This window comes from Budorcas taxicolor, chromosome 23, assembly GCF_023091745.1.
Source record: "Budorcas taxicolor isolate Tak-1 chromosome 23, Takin1.1, whole genome shotgun sequence".
Taxonomy (NCBI): Eukaryota; Metazoa; Chordata; class Mammalia; order Artiodactyla; family Bovidae; genus Budorcas; species Budorcas taxicolor.
In genome coordinates, this window is record NC_068932.1 from 51,220,969 (window position 1) to 51,226,563 (window position 5,595).

Sequence of the window (5,595 nt, forward strand, 5' to 3'; positions counted from 1 at the left end):
ACTGTTTCCCCATCTATTTGCCATAAAGTGATGGCACTGGATGCCATGATCTTCGTTTATTGAATGCTGAGTTTTAAGCAGATTTTTCACTCTTTTCTTTCACTTTCATCAAAAGGCTTTTCAGCTCCTCTTCATTTTCTGCCATAAGGGTGGTGTCATCTGCATCCTGAAGTTATTGATATTTCTCCCGGCAATCTTGATTCCAGCTTGTGCTTCCTCCAGATCAGCGTTTTGTGTGATGTACTCTGCATATAAGTTAAATAAGCAAGGTGACAATATACAGCCTTGACGTACTCCTTTCCCAATTTGGAACCAGTCTGTTGTTCCATGTTCAGGGTCTTGTTCAGCATATTAAAAAGCAGAGATATTAGTTTGCCAACACAGGTCTGTCTAGTCAAAGCTATGGTTTTTTCAGTAGTCATGTACGGATGTGAGAGTTGGACCATAAAGAAATCTGAGTGCCAAAGAATTGATGCTTTTGAACTATGGTGCTGGAGAAGACTCTTGAGAGTCCCTTGGACTGCAAGGAGATCAAATCAGTCAATACTAAAGGAAATCAGTCCTGAATATTCATTGGAAAGACTGATGCTGACGCTGAAGCTCCAATATTTCGACTACCTGATGCGAAGAACTGACTCTTGGAAAAGACCCTGAACATGGAACAATAGACTAGTTCTAACTGTTGCTTCTTGATCTGCATACAGATTTCTCAGGAGGCAGGTCAGGTGGTCTGGTATTCCCATCTCTTGAAGAGTTTTCCATACTTTGTTGTGAGCCACACAGTCAAAGGCTTTAGCATGGTCAATAAAGCAGAAGGTGATGCTTTTCTGGAACTCTCTTGCTTTTTCTAAGATCCAGTGGATGTTGGCAATTTGATCTCTGGTTCCTCTGTCTTTTCTAAATCCAGCTTGAACATTTGGAAGTTCTTGGTTCACATACTGTTGAAGTCTTGCTTGGAGAATTTTGAGCATTGTTCTGCTAGCATGCGAGATGAGTGCAATTGTGTGGTAGTTTGAGCATTCTTTGGCATTGCCTTTCTTTGGGATTGAAATGAAAACTGACCTTTTCCAGTCCTGTGGCCACTGCTGAGTTTTCCAAATTTTCTGGCATATTGAGTGCAGCACTTTCACAGCATCATCTTTCAGGATTTGAAATAGCTCAACTGGAATTCCATGACCTCCACTGGCTTTGTTCATAGTGATACTTTCTAAGGCCCACTTGACTTCACAATCCAGGATGTCTTGCTCTAGGTGAGTGATCACACCATTGTGGTTATCTGGGTCATTATGATTTTTCTTGTGTAGTTCTTCTGTGTATTCTTGCTACGTCTTCTTAATCTCTTCTGCTTGTGTTCGGTCCAGACCATTTCTGTCCTCTATCGAGCCCATCATTGCATCATATGTTCCCTTGGTATCTCTAATTTCTTGAAGGGATCTCTAGCCTTTCCAATTCTGCTGTTTTCCTTTAGTTTTTGGTATTGATCACTGAGGAAGGCTTTCTTATCTCTCCTTGCTATTCTTTGGAACTCTGCATTCAGATGGATATATCTTTCCTTTTCTCCTCTGCCTTTAGTTTCTCTTCTTTTCTCAGCTATTTGTAACGCCTCCTCAGACAAGCATTTTACCTTTTTGCATTTCTTTTTCTTGGGGATGGTCTTGATCCCTGCGTCTGTACAGTGTCACAAACTGCTGCCCATAGTTCTTCAGGCACTCTGTCTGTCAGATCAAATCACTTGTATCTATTCGTCACTTTCAGTGCATAATTTTAAGGGATTTGATTTAGGTCATACTCTAATGGTCTAGTGGTTTTCCCTACTTTCTTCAATTTGAGTCTGAATTTTGCAATAAGGTGTTCATGATGTGAGCCACAGTCAGCTCCCAGTCTTGCTTTTTCTGACTGTATAGAGCGTCTCCATTTTGGCCACAAAAAATATAATCAATCTGATCTCAGTGTTGACCATCTGGTGATGTCTATGTGTCTCTTGTGTTGTTGGAAGGGGGTGTTTGCTGTGACCAGCACATTCTCTTGGCAAAACTCTGGTAGCCTTTGCCCCACTTAGTTTTGTACTCCAAGGCCAAGCTTGCCTGTTACTCCAGGTACGTCTTGACTTCCCACTTGTGCATTGCAGTCCTCTATGATGAACAGGGCATCTTGTCTTGGTGTTAGTTCTAGAAGGTCTTGTAAGTCCTCATAGAACCACTCATCTTCAGCTTCTTTGGCACTAGTGGTTGGTGCATAGACTTGGATTCTGTGACACTGAAATACTGGCCTTGGACACGAACAGAGATCATTATGTCACTTTTGACACTGCACCCAAGGGCTGCGTTTCTGACTCTCTTGCTGCCTCTGAGGCCTACTCCATTTCTGAGGGATTCTTGCCCTCAGTAGCAGATATAATGGTCGTCTGAATTAAACTTGCCCAGTCCAGTCCATTTTGGTTCACTGATTCCTAAAATGTTGATGTTCACTCTCAACATCTGTTTGACTGCTTCCAATTTACCTTGATTCATGGACCTAACATTCCAGGTTCCTATGCAGTATTGTTCTGTACAATATCAGGCTTTACTTCCGTCACCAGGCATATCCACAGCTGGGTGTTGTGTTTGTTTTGGCTCTGTCTTTTCACTCTTTCTGGAATTACTTCTCCACTCTTCTCCAGTAGTATATTGGGCACCTACCGATCTTGGGAGTTCATCTTTCAGTGTCCGATCTTTTTGCCTTTTTATACTATTCATGGGGTTCCTAAAGCAAGAATACTGAAGTGGTTTTTCATTCCCTTTTCCAGTCAACCATGTTTTGTCACAATTTTCCACCATGACCTGTCCGTCTTGGGTGGCCCTACACGGCTTGGCTCATAATTTTATTGAGTTAGACAAGGCTGTGGTCCATGTGATCAGTTTGGTTGTTTTTCTGCTATTTCTCACCTGAGCACTCTGCTAAGTCTCAGTGACCTTCACAGAGGGGAATGAAATGCCAGGATCAGGTTTTCGTCCCAGGGCATCACCATGAACCCAGATGGGAACATATAGGAGGGTGCTGGAGGGAGAAACTGGACATCCAGGTGGTGACAAAAAGCTTGAAGTCAGGTACATATCTGTGAATGAGAGATGGGGCGTCTGTGAACATCGTGCAGGAAGCTTTGTCTGTAGGCCTTGGGAACCAGAGGTTGAGAGGTAAGAAGACCACCAAAGGCTCATGGAACAAACACATTCTGAGAACCTCCCATGACCAGGAACTAAAGCTTGATGTGGTCCAAGTGAGGTCCTGTTGCCACAAAGCCTAAACCCGGGATTCTGGGTGGCTGGGTGGCTGGGAGGGTGGGTGAGTTACCTTGTGCTGCTGTAAAACCACACGATGAACACATGTGGGGCAAAGGCCAGCAGTTCAGGTTTGAATGTTGAGTTTGAAAGCCGGCAGTTTGAGGCAGAATTGCGGTTCATAGTTCTGCGGTTGGGGGGTAGACATGAGTGATGTCGGACTGAGGGCAGGATCAGCCGCAGAGGCAGTCGTGGAGTGCAAGGGGCACACGTGCGGGGAAGATGAAGACGGGCCCCCGGGGGGACAGCTGAAAAGCAGCTGTGTGTCCCTTACGGAGATGGGGCTGGAAGAGGGAGAGTGGGCCGGGGGAGGGGCGGCGCCGTGGGAACGGGCTCAGGCTGCAAGTGGCTCACAGTCACGGAGGTGAGGACGGCGATGGGGCTAGAAACGGTAGAGGGGAGTGTTTCTTGGAGTGCAAAATGAAAGAAGTAAATGAAGGGTATATGGCTTTCGGAAGAGTGCTGGATTTGGAAGTTAAGGAAGAAACGGACTGCTGTGAAGGAGTTGGATCAGCCCTCCCTTTCCAAGACCAGGCTGCCTTCTGAGACGATCACCTGGGTAGAGTCTGGCACCAGCGTCGTGTGATCTCTGTCACAGGTCTGTGCACACATGGAGCACGGCCCTGGGGCTGCTCCCGGCTGGGCCACAAGGTCCAACGAGACCCTGGTGACAGAGTTCGTGCTTCAGGGCTTCTCGGAGCTCCCCCGCCTGCGGCTGCCCCTTTTCGGCTGCTTCTTCCTCTACATCGTGGCGCTCACGGGCAGCGCGGCGATCGTTGCCGTGGTCAGCCGCAGCGCCAGCCTCCGAAGCCCCATGTGCTTTTCCTCTGCAATCTAGCTGCCACGGAGATTGTCTGCACCTCATCTGCGCTGCCGAAGGCACTGGCGGGCCTGGCCTCCGCGGAAAACACCATCTCCTTCCCGGGGTGCACGGCTCAACTGTTCTTCCTCACCTGGTCTGCGTCTTCCGAGCTGCTGCTGCTGACGGTCATGGCCAATGACCGCTACACGGCCATCTGCCGCCCGCTGCACGACAGCTCGCGGATGAGCCCGCGGCGGTGCGGGTCGCTGGTCGTGGGCGTGCGGCCGTCTGTGCCCTCACCGGGTGGCTGCACGCTGGGCTGATGACGCGGCCGTCCTTCTGCGGCCCCAGCGTTGTCGCACTTCTTCTGCGAGCTCCCCCCACCCCTGCTGCTCTCCTGCAGCCCCACACCCGCGAGCAGCATCCTGGCCGTCTTAGCTGATGCCTTCTACGGAGCCGTGCACTGCCTGCTCACCCTGGGGCCCTACGGCCGCCTCGGCTCCGGCATCCTGCGCATGCGCTCGGCTGCAGGCCTTCTCGCCCTGCTCCTGCCGCCTCCTGGCGGTCTCCGCGCACTACTCCGCAGTGCTCTGCGCCTGTGTCAGCCCGGCCTCCGGCTGTGGCCCTGAGAGAAGCAAGGGGTCCGCAGCGCTCTACACGGCGCTGAGCCCCCCGCGGAACCCCATCACCTACTCTCTGAGGAACATGGAGGTTAGTCGTGCCCCGGGGAGACTTGTGCAAGCCCTGCTCCGCCCCAGGGTCCGTGGGCTGCCTCCCTGAGACCAGCTTGGAGGAGAAACAGCTGGCTGTCATCCTCTCAGTACCCTTACCCTCGAGTTGGGGCCCTTTGCACCCAATAAGTCCTCAGCTGCAGAACTGTAGACCCAGGTCCTGGGAGGTGGGCTTCTTGTATCCAGGGAAACGTCTCTCCACCCCCAGATGGCCTCCAGGAACCTGACCCTGAACCTTCCTCAAGGTTCTTCTCAACTCAGCTTTTCCTTGGTTGTCCCAACCTGCCACACAGTGCTAGCTCCAGCTGAAAGGGCCGCCGGCTGTGTCTTCTCACCTTCTGTGGCCCCTGCACAGACCCTCTCTCAGTGCACGGTCGGGTCCTGATCGTCAAGTTGCCTTGCCACCTCCCTCAGCTTCCTTCATATTCCCCAACAGCCCCTCCTTCTGCCTCCTGCAGCTGATTACCTGGCATCACATGGCGGGTCCTGCTCTACCTGGGCCTTTAGAGCCTGTCCCCACATCTGCCTGGAGCCCACGAGGCTCACCCACATTCTCCTGGGCCTCGCACGGCCTGGGTCCTGCTCTGCCTGGGCCTCATGGAGCTGTCCCCTGTTCTGCTTGACCACACACAGTCTGACCCCTAATCTACCTGGCCTTACTTAACCTTCTCTGGTTCTGCTTTGAACTGTACATCCATGGAACGACTGTCTCTTTGACCATGTCTTAGTGCTTCTTCTTCTTTTT

The 5,595-nt window shown here is 50.6% G+C and overlaps 1 pseudogene; it reads left to right on the top strand.

Annotated features, from left to right (window-relative positions):
- The first annotated feature begins 3,927 nt into the window (after positions 1-3,927).
- On the top strand, positions 3,928-5,312 carry LOC128067787 (olfactory receptor 13A1-like; annotated as a pseudogene).
- Positions 5,313-5,595: the final 283 nt, after the last annotated feature.